The 20,927-nt window shown below is 36.5% G+C and overlaps 2 long non-coding RNA genes across 2 annotated transcripts in view; both read left to right on the top strand.

Annotated features, from left to right (window-relative positions):
- Positions 1–20,927, top strand: part of LOC127526725 (uncharacterized) — a 217,178-nt gene that overhangs the window by 27,585 nt on the left and 168,666 nt on the right. The window lies entirely within an intron of this gene.
- On the top strand, positions 1,316–20,880 carry LOC127526726 (uncharacterized). Its single transcript, XR_007934163.1, has 3 exons — positions 1,316–1,416; positions 10,919–10,974; positions 20,804–20,880. It is a non-coding gene; the product is annotated as an uncharacterized LOC127526726 (long non-coding RNA).

Here is a 20,927-nt window from a genome sequence, read left to right as displayed (position 1 = left end):
GGCTCCAGAGAGAACCTTTATTTATTTAAATCGTTAACAGGGTCCATATATTAAATAATCATAAATATATGGTAACAGATTTGTAAAATATCAACGATCCTGATTTTAAAAGGACTCTTGCTGCAGTCACACAGGCAAAATTCGGATTTTCTTATTCTGTTAGTGTTCTGGTATATTGCCCACCTTACATTAAAGATTTCAGTGTTTTCTACACATGAGGAAGCTTTTCAAAGCATTAACAACAAACATCATATGGTTTGAACCCTTTCCAGAATGAAATGGTGCTTTCTCAAGCAGTAGTTTTATAAGTAACCACATAATCCTGTAATCCAGACAACATAGCCCCTAGAATCATTGGGACACACAAACCACTCCAGCCTGATGAGGTGACAATTCATAGAGGAACTGAAAGTGGAGCTTCTGCTTCTCTGATTGAAAGGATCCAGGTACTTTTTTTAAACTCCTACTCCAGGGTATGTACTTTTCATTCAACTAGGAACTATCATAGCTGCTTCAATGATGTGAAGTCATGATCATTTCAGAGGTGGAGAGGTCTCTTGTGAATTCCTTATCATGCTGCACTTTGCGCCTCATCACTCTTCATAGCTACCTCTAGCAGGCCATACACCACATCTCAGAGCAATAAATGGGGAGGTCCCCCGTGAACTCCCAAACACACTTTACTTTTCACCACATCTCTCTTCTTTACACGTCACATATTTTGCATTAAGGTCACAGTTCCTATAGTGCTGTGGGAACGCAACATATGAAAGTGTCCAGGGGTCCATCAGTGGAAGACATCCTTCAAACTTCATAGTACTGGTGGAGTCCTGTTAAGGGAAGTGGAAAAGATCCTTCCAGCAAGATGTCAGTAACTGATAATCGTTTATAGCAGGTAACTATGTGAAGTTATTAATGGTAAAGGAGGTGACATTAATTGTTCAATGAAAGTGTTAATTTACTTTTGCACAAAATTTGTGGTGGTTTCTTAAACATTGCGGTTTAATGGTCTGTAACTTCAAATCCCTTTTTATGTGTGGGAAGGTTTAATTTAAGATATTCTTTTTACTGTATATTTACTCCATATATTCATTGAGCGTTCAGGTTCAAATAATATCTTCACAGTGTCTAAAAGCAACCACCTTGAAGGGTTTACAAACTTTCAGGCACGACTGTGTTTCCTCTTTATTTCCATATCTGGGCAAATTAAAATCTGGACCTAATAATTCATTTAGGTTCTGCAGTACTTGCTTAGTTTTCTAAGTTGAATCATGAAAAAGAAAAATAAAGTTTTGTATACATATGATTTTACAGGTACAATGGCTCATACATATGAAGTATTGATTGGAATCAGCATTGCAATTGGGTTTGGATTTCTTCTACTGGCAGGTCTGTTTTGGTTCCGTAAACAAATTGGTAAGGTTTTAGAAACAACTGTTCATTTTGTTGTTCTTAAATTAAGTTTTTCTGTATTTATTCAATAAAGTACTCTGTAAAAAAGTGCAGTTATCAGAATTTAAGGATAAATATTTATCATTAAAATAAAAATTTTCCATTCACTCTTATAAATAGGTGACACTTTTTTATGATATATATAATACATATTTCTTTCTGATGACTAGTTAAGCCCACACCACATGTAATGCACACTGATTCTAGAGTCACATATGCAGAGACGTCAGTTAATTGCAAAGAATTACACAGGGCAGGAGACGTGGACCTCATGTGCCTCCTATATCAAAGGCACGGCAGTTCGTTTATCTAAGTTGCTGTGGGCTTGTAGTTTCAGGATTAACTAAATATTTCCCAATAAACTTGTTCTGAGTAACTTTCCCATGCAAAGCTGTCTAAATGAATAAAAACTGCAAAATCTTTTTTCCAAAACCAACACAAATAGTCATGTTATATACTAGTATTTAAATACAGTAAAATAAATTGTGAAAACTAATATTTGAAATAAAAAATGACTGGTTTTAAAGCAAGCAACTGAATGCACGTTTCTGTATGCATCACATTAAATAAATAAAAGCAGAAAATGATATGACATCGCACATGGTCATTAACCAGCCGTTCACAATGAAATGCTTATTTCAGGCTGATCTCTTCTTAGACTTTATTGTTGTGGTGTGGTGACTACTGACTGACAACTGACTGTTGTGAACTGCACTCATTGCCGGATGCCGCCAAGTCGACTCAATACAAATTCATTTTTTCATGCTGATGTTCACTTCAATGCACCCACATGTATAATGAATTTACATGTAAAGAACCCACTCTGCACGAATACATGTAGAGGTATGATGCAAGATGCAAGCTGACTAATGCACACCAAGCAGTAGTAAGTTAGTACAAAGAATGAATGTTGTTCCTGATTGGCATGGAGGTGCTGGACATAGATGCTTACTTACTTACCTACACTGTAAAACTTTTGCTTTGGTTAATATGGAGGGATGGGGCATACTTACCTATACACAGTATGACTGTTATGTGCACATATAGACTTTCCAGAAAACATTACATCAAAAAAATCAGAAAAAATCCATTTTAAAAATGTAACAACACATAACACTCTTAAACTCACCTAATCCAGTTCAGGGTCATCAACCTGAGGTAGATAGCAGAAAGCATTTCAGGGAAAGGGCACCATCATAGGATCCATTCTCTCACATACACACACACACACATTTGGATCACTAATGTCACATTACATGCCTTTTCCAGTTATTTTCAGTCTCATACTTCATTTATTGTACATACTGAAATCTTACCAAATTGGAGACATGCAATACATGCTTCTGTGACGTACAGTCATGTAATATATATATATATTTTTAATATTTTTATTTTATTAATTTTCATTGTAATCATTCCATACAAACAGATCAATTTATAACCCAACAAATTTGAAGACAAATCAAACCCCACCCCTGAGAAGGAGAGCTTAGCTAAAGGAAAATTGCTTAAGGCTTTTTAATAAGGCAACATTAGACAAAAGAAGGGGAGAAGTAAATATCTATATAAATAAGAGATGGAGAAGGGAGTTAAATGCGATAATAGTTATTTATCTTATTCTAAAATAATATTGATTAAATCCTGCCATGTTTTGAAAAAATTTTGTACAGATCCTCTAACTGAAAATTTTATTTTTTTCCAATTTCAAATAATATAAAACATCGGTTTCCCACTGACTTATAAGAGGAGAATTAGGATTCTTCCAATTTAACAAAATAAGTCTGTGTGCCAAAAGTGTAGTGAATGCAATCACCGTTTGCTTGTCCTTCTCCAATTCAAGTCCATCTGGAAGGACACCAAACACAGCTGTTAGTGGGTTAGGAGGGATTGTGATACCAAGGCTGTCTGAGAGGCACTTAAAAATTTTTGTCCAAAATGATGTTAGTTTGGTGCAGGCCCAAAACATGTGACCCAGTGAGGCAGGAGCTTGGTTGCAGCGCTCGCAGGTTGGATCCTGGCCTGGAAACATTTTGGACAGTTTTAAGCGAGACAGATGAGCTCGGTATATAATTTTTAGTTGAATAATTCTATGCTTTGCGCATATAGAACTCGAGTGAATTCTCTGCTTTGCTACCTTCCACTCCTTTTCTGATATATTGATTAAGAGATCTTCTTCCCAATGTCCTCTTGGATCTTTGAAAGGTAGGGACTCTAATAAGATTTTATATATTGCGGAAATAGTGTTTGTTTCCTCGAAATTGAGCAGTATTTTTCCAGCATTGTGGAGGGTGCAAGGTGGGGGAAATCGGGCAATTTCTGTTTAACAAAATTTCTAATTTGAAGATAGTAAAAGAAATGTGTAGCTGGGAGGTTGAATTTTGAACATAATTGTTCAAAAGATGTAAATATGTTGTCTATATAAAGATCTCTGAGCATTTTAATCCCAAAACTTTTCCAGGTATTAAAAACTGGATATACTTGAGAAGGTTGAAAGAGGTGGTTCTCTTGCAGAGGTGCCACTGATAAAAGATTTTCCATCTTAAAATGCTTTCTAAGTTGGTTCCATATTCTGAGTGAGTAAAGCACAATTGGGTTATTAGTATATTTGCGATAACTTTCATTTATTGGAGAGCAGAGCAGGGAATATAAAGAAGTACTACAGGATTTTACTTCTATTGCGGACCAAGCCTGTGTATGTTCATTTATTTGTGTCCAGGTTTTTATGGCTTGTCATGTAATATTATATACCCAGAAACTCAGTCCTGCTGGTCTGTTACTTGCCCTGACTACATTTTTTTTTCTTAAGTCATAGGTGTGGGCTCTTTGTGCATGAGAGCTGACAACAAATCAGTACTTACCCAAAAGTACAATGCATATAATGCAGTGACGAGGAATAAGGTACAAGGGTCTCACCTGTCTGATGTTGTATGTTTTAAGTACCATGACACAATGGAAATCAAGCAAAAAAAAAAAAAAAAAGTGGCAGAGACTGTGGCTGAAATTGCCATACCTAAGACCATCACACTGGCACAAATTCCATCAGGCAAAATGTTACTGTCTGTTTAAAAAGGGGGAGTATTTCTGTGAAAGTGTGGTGCAGTGGTGCTGCACAGTAAGATGGGAACTGAGCGAAAAACAGGGAGAGCAAGAGAGAGAGAGAGAGAGAGAGCTCTTAGCTAACATCACCAGAAAGTGCAAATCGGAGAACTTAGATGGCTCAGTTGGTTTATTATCTGTTCATCTAAGACCAGGAGTTCTTCTGGTAGCTTAGGCTGGTAAGATACTGTTTCTATATTGCAATCCAGATGTTGTGGTTTCATGGCTGGCCATAGACAGTTACCACAGTGCAAATTTGCAAACTGGCTCATTGTGTGAGTCTACAGCAGTAGAAGGGGCAAGCTTGCAATACTATGGAAATTTTAAACTGCATTGGAAAGTGATTACACAGTCATCTGATTTGTTATACCCTGTTCTTTTGCCTTGCGTAAACTGAAATACTCAAGCGAGGAGATCAGCAACTCTTCCATCACGTATGACATCCCTTTCAATTAGAAGTCGGATAAAGTGACAGTGGGTTCATTATACTAAAACAGAAATCTTTCAGTGAGAGAAGAAATGGAAAGTTACTGTGGAAAAAAAAATGCAGACATGTTGTGAAGATGTTCAACATCAACACCGACAACAAGTGGGTGCAACACTTGAACCTAGCACACTGGAGCACTGTAGAAGCTGTGCTAACTACAGGGCCATTCAAATATAGAATATGACTTGTGCAAAATGTATCACTTTGCAGTTGAAGATCCAAAAAGAACATAAGGTTCTTGCTAATATCAATGCAATTTGCATTACTTATTCCATAATAACCATAAAGGCTCATCTTAAATGCACGAGCCTGCTTGCTATTGAAACTTTTAAAAATACTGTAAATCTATAACTACAAAGAATCACATTGCAAAATGTTTCTTCAAATTTGTCTTAAAACATAGACTGATTAAGCATTTGGTTGATTTTATGTTTTGAATAACTTAAAACAGTAGCAACCTGGGGAGACATGGAATCATTTCAAACAAAAAAGAAAGTTTCATTTTTTCTAAAAACTAGGAAGGGAGCATTTAAAGCTGACAGAAAAATGTTAAAGCAGCATTGTTTATATGCAACATTAAAAATTCCTAAACTCAAAAGCTATAAAAAAATATTCATTCCACCCTCTGCACTTTTACAAATGTTAGTTACTATAATGATTTTTCCAATCATTAATTTATCCTGTTTTTAGTTCAGGAGAAAAGAAATATCAAGAACATCACCATTTTTCTGAACACAGATGGGGTGGTTGTGCGCAGAGTAGATGAAGTCCGTCTTGGACCAAAAGTCAAGTTTAGTAATCCTATATCCATCCATCCATCCATTTTCCAACCCGCTGAATCCGAACACAGGGTCACGGGGGTCTGCTGGAGCCAATCCCAGCCAACACAGGGCACAAGGCAGGAAACAATTCTGGGCAGGGTGCCAACCCACCGCAGGTAATCCTATATCAAATTTTAATAATGAGGGCAGTGCAATACAAGTCCTGTTTGATATTGGACTTTTTGGATGACAGCTTGGAGGAGTGAGTCTTCTATGAGTGCTACATCTACAGGACATGCTCAAGCTCAGGGATTCCAGGCCAGAGAGGTAGAAATAGATGGGTCATGGTCACAAGACACAAGGTAAAGGGTGCACACTGTCCAGGGGCATCAACCCCAGAACTGGAAGTTTCAAATTATTTTCAGGCCTTTGCAGAGCTGGATTGTGTCTCTGATGATTCTGAGAGGGTAGTCAACGGGCTACCTCATAACAAGTTCCCAGAAAGAGAGTGGTAGTAATAGTTGGGGACTCAATCATTAGGGGGATTGAAGCACAGATTTTCTCCAGAGACAGAGTCTTGCACAGTGTGTTGCTTTCCTTGTGGAGAGGTAGGAGACTTCCCTGGAAGGGTGGATAAGCTTTGGCCAGAGTAGGGGGTGGATCTAGTTGTCATTGACCATGTTGGAACAAATGACATACATAAGGGTAGTCTGTCAGTTCTGCAATCCAAATTCAAAGAGTTAGGTGCCAGGCTGAGTAGCAGAATTGAAAAGGTAGTCTTCTCTGAAGTTCTGCCTGTACCACGTGCCAGTCTAGGTAAGACTGAGGAGATTAAAAAACTTAACATGTGGCTCAAATCTTGGTTCAGGGTAGAAGGGTATAGATTTACAAGGCATTGGGACTCCTTTTGAATAGATGGGACGGGTTACATTTGAACCGGAGGGGCACCAATGTCATGGGGAGGCATATAAGTAGGTTCTTCAAGGATTGTTTAAACTAGGGAATGGGGGTGGGGGGTAGTTTAGGACAGGCCAGGTTTAGAACTATACACAGAGGAACAAACAACAGTGTAAAAATAAAAATGTGCAACAATGCAAATTCTTACCCAACATATAAATGTAAAAGGAGTTACACATTAAAAATATCTTGCCTTATTGCTAGAAGTATCAAAAATAAGGCAAGTGAGGTGGGCATAATTATATTATAGCAATAACGGAAACCTGGCTAAATAACAAAAGATGTGGAGGAGTATAACATAGAGGGATACACATTTTTTAGGAAAGATAGACAGAAAAGTAAAGGAGGTGGGGTTGCTGTTTATGCCAAACAGAATTTAAATGCAAGTCCTCTTCAATTGAATGATGAGCCCCATCTTAGTGAGGACATGTGGCTTCGCCTGGAAAGCATTAGGGAAAGAAGCCTTATATTAGGAGTGGGTTATAGACCACCCATTGCAGGTAGTAATTTCAACAGAAATCTTTTCAGTAATATTAAAAAGGCAAGTTTACAAGGAAATATTATAGTCATGGAGGACTTTAATTATCTGAATATTAACTGGGATAACCTTGCAAATGACATCACACCACATTTTTTTAGAAGTAATCAGTGACTGTTTTGTGACACAGTATGTTAAAGCATCAACACAGGGTGAAGTGTTTCTGTATTTAGTATTTTGAAATAATGAGGAATTGAATTGAAGGTGTAAAGGTGATTGAACCAATAGGGTCCAGTGACCAAATCAAAATACAATGCAGTGTTTTGTTAGAGCATAGATGCAAAGACTAAAATTGTTAAGTTTAACTTTGGTAGGGCAAATTTTGAGCAGATGCAGCAAAGTCTAAGGAGTATGGACTGGGATAAGCTTTTAAGTGTGGAGACAGTTGAGGAGCAGTGGAACAGGTTTAAAAATGTTTGACATGTAATTCAGGACACATACATTATTTTGGAATTAATAGGAAATTTAAAAAAAAATCAGCAGTAGGTTAACCAAGACTTAAAGATGCAAAGGAAAAAACAGCTGTGTAAGGGGTATAAAACTAATAGCTCTAAAGTGAATCATAGGGCATATGAGAACATGATGGCAACCATTAAGAAGGATATTAGGGAGGCTAAAAGACAGTTGGAGAGAAATATAGCAGATAAGGCAAAATAATGACCGTTATAGATGCTTTCAGTATTTTAGTAGTAAAAGAACAGTTGAGGAGGTGAAGTGCAACAGGAATAGTAAAGGGGAATTAAAAGATACAAACAGTGAAATAGCAGATGCTCTAAACTTGTATTTTTCAGATGTCTTCACAAGTGAGTCAGCTGGTAACCTCCCAGCGGTAAATTGGACTACTAAGGAGGTTCTGAGTGATTTGGAAATTGTAGAGGGAGAAGTACTGATCAGATTAAACAGTCTGAAATCAAACAAATCTCCAGGACCAGATAATACTTACTCTCGAGTTTGCAAGGAGGTTAGCGAGTACATATATAAATATTTTTAGGAACTCACTGGGCACTGAGGACATTCCGAAGGACTGGAAAATGGCAAATATTCCATTATATAAAAATGGTGATCAGGCAGATCTAAGCAAACATCAAATTAAAAGAAGTGGGAGTTCAGGGTGATGTTTGTAGATGGGTACAGAATTGGCTCAGACACAGGAAGCAGAAGGTGATGGTGTGAGGAACCTCATCAGAAGTGGCTGATGTTAAGAGTGGTGCTCCACAGGGGTCAGTGCTAGGGCCGCTGCTATTTTTAATATATATAAATGATTTGGATAAGAATATAAGTAACATGCTGATTAAGTTTGCAGATATTTTGGAATCAGTTAAATCATTACAGAAAAACTTGGACAGCACACAGACTTGGACAAATTTGTGTCAGATGAAATATAATGTCAGTAAATGTAAGATATTACACATTGGCAGTAAAAATGTTAGATATCAGTACACAATGGTAAGTCTGAAAATCGAGAGTACACTTTATGAGAAGGATTTAGGAGTCATTGTGGACTCTACGCTAACTTATGGCAGTGTCCAGAAGCCAATAAAAGGCAAACAAAATGTTAGGTTATATAGCTTGATGTGTAGAGTACAAGTCCAAGGAGGTTATACTCAAGCTTTCTAATGCACTGGTGAGGCCTCATCTGGAGTCCTGTGTACAGTTTTGGTCTCCAGGATACAAAAAGGGCATAACAGCACTAGAAAAGGTCCAGAGAAGAGTGACTAGGCTGATTCTAGGACTACAGGGGATGAATTATGAAGAAAGATTAAAAAAGCTCAGGCTTTTCGGTTTAAGCAAAAGAAGATTAAGAGGTGACATGATTGAAGTGTTTAAAATTATGAAGGGAATTAGTCCAGTGGAACAAAAGTATTATTTTAAAATGACTTTATCAAGAACATGGGGACACAACTGGAAACTTGTTAAGGATACATTTCGCATAAACAATAAGTTTTTCTTTACACAGAGAACCATAGACACATGGAATAAGTGACCAAGTAGTGTGGTAGATAGTATGATTTTAGGGACTTTCAAAACTAGACAATGTTCTTTTTAGAAGAATTAAGCGGATTGGACTATTGAGCTCTGTTGATCTGAATGGCTTGTTCTAGTCTAGATTATTCTAATGTGACAATAAAGGCTATGTAAAACCATATCCATTTATTTGCAAAGGTAGTAAAAGCAAGAAGGAATGTTTGCCTGAGCAATATGTGTGCCACAAGCCAAGGTCAAATGATAGCGACATCCTCTGATAGTGATGCTTATATTTATAGCTAGAGGCACAGTGATGCTGTCTTTAGATCTCTTCTTCTGGTGGGTGGTGTTCAGAACCTGTGGAATGAAATGAAACTACATCTGCAACTCACTCACAGCTGACAGGTGTGACTATATATATATATATATATATATATATATATATATATATATATATATATACTGATCAGATTAAACATATATATACCCATATTTCAACTGCGCTACCCATTTAAGACTTGTTGACATGTAACTAATCAATACAGATTTAAGCACATTCGGCATTAATGTTTGCAGTACACCATTGAATGGAATGCATTTTGTAATAAGATTACATTGGATAAACATTATTTATCTCAAGGGGAAATTCATATGCATAAAGCAACAGAAACATAAAAAACAAGGACACAGAGTCACAGGACAAATAATACAGCCAATCAATAAATATGTAAGAATAAATAAGTAAATAAATAAAATAAAATAAATAAATAAATGTATATAGCTCAAATATTTCAAAAGTTTTATTTAAAATAAACTTAACTAGTGTTCTGGGATGAAGCATTGAAATGCCTGATATCAGTAATAAAATGCATTCCAACAAATGGTACATCACAATTCAGGTTGCACAGGTTGTCCATCTCCTCCAGGATGTCACATCTATACATGCTGTCGTAAGAAGGTCTAAAGAGTATGGAGGAGATACCAGGAGATGAGCTGTTAAACAAATAGAGCTGGACAGGGCCATAAAAATTAATCTAAATTTTAACCTGTGTGCTCAGCATGAAGTGGCTGATGTTACAATTAAGACTGTGAAAGAAATAAGAATGTAACATCTTAATTATTACGAGAAATAATCAATTACTGTGAATACAATTCACATATCTGTGCTGAATTCCACGGTTAACAGCAGTTGATTAGAGAGTTATTGTTCTGGTGCATAAAATGCAGAAGTAACAACATTTTTAAGTAAAACTGGAACTTAATTACAGCTGGAGGTGTAGCAAAACTGCAGGTACAAGTCCAGGAAACAATAATTATTATCATAAAGATGATGGTTATCAATTTGCTTTGTTTGTTTTGTTCTGGGATTGAGTGTAAAAGAATTTTAAAAACAGCTCATTCAGATATACATTTTTTTGACTATTTCACCATTGAACAATACCTAGTAGGCCTTTGATTTCTTCATCTCATAAAAGCATTACCTAAACTGATAATTTACACTTTAGTAAGATAAAACAGAACTTACTAAATTAAACTATACTAACTGTACATGTTGTTTGTAAGCCACATATTGTATTGTTAACACTACTTGAATATACAGTACTGTATTTGAATTTCATATTTGCAGCTTTGTCACATAGTTTTATTTCTTATGTCTTCTAGATAACTGTGTGGACAGTTTTTTGACTCTATGGATACCACAGGAAGCTGACCAAAAGGTGTTGTTTAAACTTTTAATCACATAAACAGTGCTTATTGTTTTAGATCTGTTGAAAATGAGTATTAATGGCTAAATATTTTCAAAAGAAAAAAAAATGCTTGATTTAAATAGACCACAAACTAGAAAACTTTCAGGGTGGAGTTCTTATTTACACAAATTTCCTAAAAATTCTTTAGTTTCTACTGATTATTCAAAGATATTTAGAATGTAGAAGGAAATGGGTATAAGATATACAGTAAATGATGTTTTTATCTTTTAAATTATAAACACCACAGACTCCACGTTTGTACAAAGGGAAGTATTGTTGATTAATATTCCGGTGCTGCTGGAGTATGATTGTCTCATGAAAAACAATGCTTTTTGTAGGGTATCCCTATAATCCTCATTTATTATTATATGATTTTTTGGGGGGCAGGAACAAGTTATATTTTAAGCGTGTCTACTTTTTTTTCTATATATTTATAATTTATACTAGATATACAGAGATGTTTCCTCAGTGATTGTGATAAAGCAAAGGTCGTGAGGCTTTTTCATATACTCGTCATCTGGTCAAAGTTGTCATTAATTACCTTGCAATTTAGCAGCAACACAGAAACCAAAGCAAATAAAACATGTGGAAATGAAATCCCTAAAATGCACTAACTCTGGTAAGGGAAATATTTTAGAATGTGATGGCCTGGTTGAAAAATTCAAAATCCATGTCTCAAAACAGCAAAAGTTATAAAGCCATCAGAAAAAAAGTAAAAAAAAAATACAAATGTAGAATCACAACTGCATGTTGAATTTGTTCATAACTTTGTATTCCTGCAATTTATAAAAGAACATGGCTGCAAGATGTTTTTTAGCATCAGAAGCACCAGAAGTGATACATGTGGCGATAAGAAGGAAAGAGATTCTTCTGTGCTTGAATCATGCAGAGGAGTGGGCTTGAGGAGGAGTGGGCTTTTGCATGAGGGTCTCCAGTTATATATTATTTCAAACTGGCTGCTTCAATTTTACTTTTCAAGCTTAAGCACATCAGCAATGCTGTTTTTCTTATAATGAAATGCCATTTAATCCTTTTATTTTACTGCCATTGGTTTTGCCTTCAGCCCTGCTGTTTCCCTTTACTATTTTTATTTTGCATTTATTCAGTGATGCATTTTATTTATTGATGTTTAATCTTTTTGCTTTACAGCTACAAAACTGGCACAAAATTGTTTAGAAACTCCAGAGGGGATCTTTTAAAGTTTTTTTTTTTTTTAATCTAAAAGGTTGTTTTTTTTTTAGGTTGTTTCATCCAGTATCTTGAGTTGTTTCTCTGCCTAAAAAATACAAATTAATTTTTTAACTTCTAAACTTCAAAAGTTATTGTGTAGTACTCTTAATAATTGAAATGACTGGAAATGACTGGAAAACTAAATTAGATTAAGATTGGGTAAAATATCACTACTTCCATTGGCGAAAAAAAAAAAAATAGCAACTCCATACGAAAACAGTATAGCGGTGGAAGAAGAAGACAGACAAAAGTACTGAGGTATGCCCACGTACATTTTTGGGGCTAATGTTTCATGGAATTAAAGTTATCATAGTTGGTCAATAATGCTTTTAAAACAGGACCTGAAATTCTATGTGGACTGGGTTGACATTATCTCATTTAAAAATGTTTATGTCTAAAAAACCTAATTCTGACTAGTATTAAGCAAATAATACCATGATCCCATTGTGATGTTTTCTTAGCCTGTGCTCAACATCTTCCGATTTTCACTTTAAAATAGTGTTACACTGAGAACACTTAAGACATCCAAAGCATTTCTAAAAGTAATGAACAATATAGTCACACATGGACCGTGGGCAGTGTGTGTTTTGGAAAACCCAATTATATACCGCACTGGCCCAATGTGGGGCTTTGACAAGGTGTCACATAGCAAAGTTTCCCTAGTGGCACAAATTTTGCTAATTGTTGTCAGTACAAGTTCAGTAAGCCCCTCATTGCCCTGTGATGGTTTGCACCCAGTAGTTTCCCACTTTTTAATTTGGTCATAGATTAACACAGTGACTGCATATTTTCCAATGGGATTTAGATTGATTATGGAAGTAAAAACCACAATTTGAATGACTTAAAGTAAAAAAGTATTGTTTTTATATTGGCTACAATTGTACATTTTTGATATATTATTGGTAATGTTTTTATGGGTTTGTGACATTGTTGAAAAAATAAATAAATAAACAAATAAATAAATAAATAAATAAAGGAACTAGCATGAATAAAAGCAAAAGTGTTTTGTGGTTTGCAAAAATAACATTCAAGCCACATTAGTACTGTGTAATTTCATTTTCTTAATATATTGTAAATCTTTAATTACGCATAATTTAACAAATTAAACTAAACACTTAAAAAAAGTTTAAGGTAAGGAACAGTAAGGCGCGGTGTAGTGGTAGCGCTGCTGCATCTCAATAAGGACCCAGGGATTTACATCCTGGGCTCTCCCTTTGTGGATGTTTGCATGTTTCCTCAGGTCCACACTCTTAAAAACAATGGTTATCAGAGTGGTTGTTCGGAGTGATGCCATAGGGGAACCATTTTTGCTTCCCAAAAGAGCCATCCACATGAAGGCCCTAGAAAGAACCTTCATTTAAATCCACAACAGGCTTCATATAGAATAGTAAGGCAACAGATTTGTTAAATACCAATTAGTCATGATTTTAAAAGGACTCTTTTATTCATACAATAGCACAGGCCAGATTTTCTTAATGTTATTGTACTGTGAGGCAGCCTACCATTCATCACAGATTATGTTTTGAACATATTAAGGAATTTTTCAAGGCGCAAAGAACAAATATCATATGCTGAGAACCCCTTCCAAAATGGAATGATGCTTTGTCAAACAATGCATAGCACAAGTACTGCATTTAAAACAAATGCTCATGCCTTTATGCAGTCCTATAAATTAAATTTATTACAAACCACAAAAAACAAAATACAACTAGTCAAGGCTTCCGTTAAAACAAGAATACAAATGAAATTTGGAATGTGCAATAAAACCCCAAACCTCTCAAGAACTAGTGAAACGATAATATGACAAACAGAACGGCACAACAATGGCAAATCAATCTAACACTATCATGAAAAATGTAAAGAAAAACGTGACAAGCCCCATCGTATCTACAAAACAAAACTAGTTAAAACATCTTGACTCTTAAAAAATACTGTACATATATGCTTAAAATCTCCATAAAATCCCTTTAAAGTACACGTTATGAATTTAGAGTCACAATTCATAACAGTGCATGTTACAAGGTGGCTTGAACCCATCTACCAGCACAATTGTATACACTAACTTCTTTTCCAAACATCCCCACAATCTATATGGAATCTCTTACCAGCCTAGGTGATCTCCCAAACAGAAAGAGTAAAAAAATGAATATCCTGTGGCATAATTTTCAGTCGCGTTCTATTAAAGCTTTTACATTGCCAATTCCCTTTACCAGTGACATGGCACGGTCCTGCTTTTCTTCAAAATGAAGGAACTACAGTACTTGTCCTTCAAAACATCATCCCTGATCAAAGTGAATTCTTTCCATATCTAAAGATCCATTCCTTTATTAAAACACCAACCACATTTATTGCTTTCTGATCTCTTACTGGCACTGCAATGGTGAAATTTGAGAACACATCTATAATAAAACATTTTTAATACCATCTTGTGATGGTTCAAGCACAGTAAAATCCATTGCGACAACTTCCAAGGGCTTACATACAATACAATACAATACAATACAATACAATTTATTTTTGTATAGCCCAAAATCACACAAGAAGTGCTGCAATGGGTTTTAACAGGCCCTGCCTCTTGACAGCCCCCCAGCCTTGACTCTCTAAAAAGGCAAGGAAAAACTCCCAAAAAAAAACCTTGTAGGGAAAAAATTTAGGAAACCTTGGGAAAGGCAGTACAAAAAGACCCCTTTCAGGTAGGCTGGGCGTGCAGTGGGTGTCAAAAGAATGGGGTCAATACAATACAATACAATAAAATACACAGAACAGAACAAATCCTCAATACAGTATAAAAATAAAAATTTTAGAAGTACGGAGCAGAATTTAACAGTAGATGATATCACATAATAAGATTTGGATTTGTTTAGAATCCTGGAGAACTCAACTATTAAGCTGCCTCCCCCATTTGGCCATTCCACAGCTGAAACAGCGCCGGGCCTGCCAATCCGATGAAGGGACCCCTCTTTCCCATGATTCCTGCGATCCTCCATCAGGGATGACTTTACCTTTGGCAGGCAAAACAACTTGGCAGGTGGGCCGTGGCACTTACATGCTCTCAAATAACCCATTGCAACTTTGCCTTTCGGTTGCACATCTTTTGTTAATCAGACAAAGCTTAGTTTTTACATCATGATTCAATGTCTTCGTATATCTTTGGCCAATAACATCTTTCTAGTACCAGATGAAAGGTTCTATTCCTAGATGACCATGATTATTATGCAACTAGGTAGGTACATCTTCCTGGAAACCCTTGGGCAACGATATCTCCTTTATCAGTCTTCCATCCTCATTCACCACTCTGTACTGTACAAGAGCCCAGCTTGTTCTATCATTTCCCATTGCCTTAAATTAAGTGTTAGTTTTGACACCTTACCCCGTTCCCAGGGACCTGGTGGATTACCTCTCCTCCAAAAATGAAGAAATTGTCCAATGATTTAATCCATTTCTAGTAAGAGATTTAATTGCTTCTGTGAAAATTCTGGAAAGGATGACACACTCTGCACCAAAGCATAAAGTCCACATCTTTAGATTCCTCTTGTCTTATACATCCTTTACAAACACTTGGAATTGTTTGAACTTAGGTGACTTGTACCTCAGGAGCTGTTACAAAATTTCATGTCTCATGAGCAGTATACTGTTAAGACAATGCATCTGCATTATCATTCTTTCCTGGTCTGTAAATATCAAAATCAAACAGGGTGTTTCTGATAGGGGCCTCTAGCTCCCTAGTTGGAATAGGTTCATTTGTAATTGCGGCGTTTTAAGTAACCAAAAACTATATAGATATGATATTAAAAGGTGATATCCCTCCCATAGTGATACGGCGGGTAAAATCACATAAGAGAAAATTACTTAGCTTTCTTTACTGATGATTTACACAGCATTACAGACAGGAAGCCAATAGCAAGACAATACCAAGGTGGGATCTTGATCTATACAGTCTGCCATTTTGCGTCGCTGCGCTGGAACGCTTTTCAGGATGGATGACGATATCACCCATCCATGATGCTTCAAAGTGTTTGGCTGCTGTCCAAGTCTTTTTATACTGTCTTCTCCACGTGCAGGCCATTACTTAGGTAAATAGTCCATTTCCATTTTGTGCTGACTGTTAACAGAGGACAAAATACTATACACCTGTCTTTAGGCTGACTATACATTCCTCCAGCTGTCTTTGTCTATCTTGTCCTATGCTTGACCCAGTACTTCTAAATGCTGAAAGCCCCTGTGTGCTAACTTTGGCCTGGCCTGTAAATGTGAATGGATTTATAAAATAATTTTTGTACATAGCACAGTGACATTAAACTATATTCTTATTACAAAGGGCCAACTGAGAAGCCCATCTTTACTCCACTGTACCCAGGTTAGCTGTCCACAAGTAGCTCAAAGGACTGTTACCTGTAAAAACTGTAAAGTTCCTTCCCAACAAATAATCTTGAAATATCTCAGTTACTGCCCATTTTAGCGTGAGAAATTCCAGCTTCATAGCACTATAATTTTCATGTTCCTCTCTGTTGGATGCAGTCCTCTATTTCCATATGCGATTGGTTTTCTGTGACCTTCGTGGTCCTGAGACAGAACCGCTCCCAAAAACGTGGTGACTGGTATCTACAATATCTTTAAAACTAAAGAGTCATTGAAATTTGCATATGCCAGCAATAGGGAAGAAATTAACTTTACTTTATATTTCTCAAATGCCGCTTTGCAGTCATCATCCCACAATTGCACCAACAGGACCTGTGAAGATGACCTAGCCTTTTTTCCCCTTTCTTATCAACCCCTTGTGCAGCAAGGTGATGTAGAGAGGCTGCGATCTGTGCAAATCCAGCTACAAATCTTCTATAATAGTTTGCAAACCCTAGAAATTATCTCAATTCTGCATTAGTTGGGCATCTCCAGCTAGAAACAGCTTGTATTTTCTCAGGGTCAGTTTTTACCCCATCTTTAGAAATAACATGCCCCAAATACTTTACTTCAGTCTTAAAAAGAGAGCATTTACTAGGGTTTACTTTTAGGTCAATTTCTTTAATGTGCCCAAATACAGTACATGGTCCAGTCTCTGCATATGTTCTTCAAATTTGGTAAAGATGACAAAATCCATTCAAAGCAATAAGGATTGAAATTGCTCATCACCCAAGATTCCCCCCATCAACCACTGAAATGTACTACTGTCGTGGCTAAAAAATTCGTCATCAGAAGGCTTTTTACCTGAAATAAAGGCTATTAGGAGACTCGGGATAGGCAAACAGAGTTTACAGTTTTATTGCAATAAAATAAGCATAATATTAATAATAAAAATAACAAGGACTCAACCCAATATGGCCAAATTGAGCTGAGCCTGGACCGGTTCAAAATCCAAAACTTATATATCATTTTCTTATTAATTTGTCCTTGCTCAATTAGCTCATTCTGCATCTGGCTTTACTGTCCATTGTTTTCTCTAGGTTTCTGTTCTGCTTATTTTGATTGGTCTAAGGCTGGGCAGAAGGCTTCCTCTTACCATCGTTGGGCTTTTCTGATGTCATTTCCTATCTTCTTCGACCTCGCTCAAATGAGCTCTTTTGCTCATCCCCTCTGACTCCCTTCAACTCCTGCCCGGCCGAACCTTGGGTTCTCATGGGAACTCTTATTATCTCTTTATTTCCCTATTCTTGGCCCCCTCCTGGTATTTTACTTTTCTATGCTGTTTTTCTCTAACTGGTCAAGGCCTCAATTCCATATATGGGTTTCCTTTAAGCTTTCCAAACTATTTATATTGTTAATTAACAGCGAACTATAGCATGTGCCTTTATTTAATCATTTGCTTGGCATGCTTAATTCATATTTGATTTCAGTACTTAGGTTAAATGCTAGTATTACTAATTATCTAAATAAATATATATATATATATATATATATATATATATATATATATATATATATATATATATATATATATATATATATACAGTATATATATACATGCTGTCAAATAAACGAACCACACGCCGTGGCGCAACGTTAGGGGCATCGCCGCTGACGTCCGAGGTTTGATTCCCGAGAGGGAGTGCAGTGGAGTGTGTACACCTGATGAGCCCAGAATGAGGGCGAAACACGTGTCGTGTACTCTTTGCATTTATTTGACAGTAAACTATTTCAACCATTCTATGATCTGCTCCTCACAAACTGAGGGCACCGTGGCGGATGTTAGCAGATTGCTGGCCAACCACAAGCGTTACCTGGTAAGTAACCACCCATACAATCAGATTGTGACACAGACTACGAATGCCGTGAATGTAATTACCCTGATCTACATGCTGTCAAATAAACGAACCACACGCCGTGGCGCAACGTTAGGGGCATCGCCGCTGACGTCCGAGGTTCGATTCCCGAGAGGGAGTGCAGTGGAGTGTGTACACCTGATGAGCCCAGAATGAGGGCGAAACACGTGTCATGTACTCTGCATTTATTTGACAGTAAACTATTTCAACCATTCTATGATCTGCTCTTCACAAACTGAGGGCACCGTGGCGGATGTTAGCAGATTGCTGGCCAACCACAAGCGTTACCTGATAGGTAACCACCCATACAATCAGATTGTGACACAGACTACGAATGCTGTGAATATATATATATATATATATATAGAACATATTTTGTCATTTTCCTTGCATTACTTCACCTGACCTTGGCAGCAATGCCTTTTTTGCCATCTTTGCTGATTCAAAATTTCAGCTGGCCTCTTTTAGCTTCCTATCTCTGACACAGGTGTTCTCAACCTTTTTATCTTTATCTGTTCTTTTCCCACACTAGCAATTCTGCTGTAAGCTTAAAAAATAATGCAAAATGACTGATTTTTAGTTAACTATTTACTTGACTTATCTTATTTCCTCAATATTCTAATTTATGCTTAATCTAATGTTTTAGAAGCTTTTAATTACTTTTTATGGCTCTTTATGTTAATTTGCTATTTCTATGTTAATATAAAAAAATTTCCTTCTACACTAGGTGCATTGAAAAGTCCAAAAGGAATTTGATTAAACTCCAACAAACCAAAAGGCATACAAAATGCTTTTTGAGTCTGTCATTTTCAGCAACTGCTACCTGGTTATATCCACTTGCAAGGTGGTAGAAAATCAAAAAGCACCATTTAAGGAATCCCAAGATTCTTCAGTCCAAAGAAGTGGAAAGGCATCCTTTATCATTTTTGCATTCAGCTGTCTGTAATCTACACACACTCTGAGGAAACCATTCTTCTTTCGAACCACCACAATTGGGGATGAATAAGGACTGCAACTCTCTGACCACCTTCCATTGTAACAACTGACGAATATGGGCCTTAACCTCCTCATATTGACTAGGTGGAAAAGTCTACTAGATCTTTGACAAACAGGAACTTCGTCAATAACAGGAATGTCATGCTAGATTACCTCAGTATATCTCAAATACTGGTCACCAGTGGGAAAAAACAGATGCATGTTTTTCCAACATTTCTTTAACCTTTTCCACTTGACCAGTATCAGGCCCTAGAAAAAGAGGCATTAATTATTATCTTTGGCCCCTACCTTATCTCCCACCTGCACTTGACTCACATGAAACCACCTTTTTTGTTCCCTCCTCTTCCTCCCTTCTAAAGGCTACCTCTATTTCAAAATGGGCAACTTCCACTCCACTCAACCTTGCTAGCTGCAACCACATATCTTCCTTGGCCAAATTTAAAAACGGAACATACAACATACCCTTTTTAACACTGCTATATGTGCAACCCATCACAATATCTGGAGGGAGGCACACTTCTTCTACATTTAATGGTTCCACAAGGACTGAACATTCCATCTCTTTTACACTTTGTAAGCCCGATACCTGCACCATACCTGCTTAAATGTTTTGTGTCTCAGAACTCTTCATTTTCACAAACAGACCATCAGGATGCCAATAAAGCTGCCTGTATACTTCCTACAGCATATACTTACCCACCCAGTGCCATATTGCTTTATATATGCAGATTGCAGATTCTCTATCCCTTGTTGATGAAATCACGGATAACATTCATTCCAACCAAATCAGGAAGTGCCCTTAGTAATACTTTTTTTCCGGCGAAAGAATCTTTCACCAACAAAATTCCTCTTTGGTAACTTCTGACTCATAGTAACTATATCTAGTTCCATATAACCCAGATATGGAATTTCTAGCACATTGTCTACTTTAAGGCAAAGTCAACCACAATCATTAAACATCTCCACACCCCTAGGTTCAAAATTCTCTTTAAAGAAACTTTCAGTAATCATGGATCCCAAATCCAGGACACATACTACAGGTACCCCTCCCATTACTACATTCACTATATTACTCTTTCCAACTAATTAGCTCCACAATTTAGTTGGATTCTTATTCTCTTGGGCTGAGCATGGCTGATCACCTTCTATTGCATGGCTTTGAACAACAGGAGGGGTTAGAATATTGCAAATGTTGTCAATTATCTAGCAACACTTTACACTATTAAATTTCATTTTATGCTTATGTTTTCTACTTTTACTCTAATTGTCTTTTTCTAATGAAAGATTTCTTGGCTAAAATTATTTTCTTTAATTTCTAGGAAAGACAACAAAACTTGCCGAATACAGAAGACATTACCTATGCATCAATAAGATGGCTGTGAAAAATTAAATGCTGATTCTTTTATAAAAAGAGTTTGGTTTTAGATTTTTTAAATTATTATT

The sequence above is a fragment of the Erpetoichthys calabaricus genome, chromosome 2 (assembly GCF_900747795.2).
Source record: "Erpetoichthys calabaricus chromosome 2, fErpCal1.3, whole genome shotgun sequence".
Taxonomy (NCBI): domain Eukaryota; kingdom Metazoa; phylum Chordata; class Cladistia; order Polypteriformes; family Polypteridae; genus Erpetoichthys; species Erpetoichthys calabaricus.
Note: the sequence above shows the minus strand (reverse complement) of the source record. Positions and strands in the feature narration are given on the sequence as shown.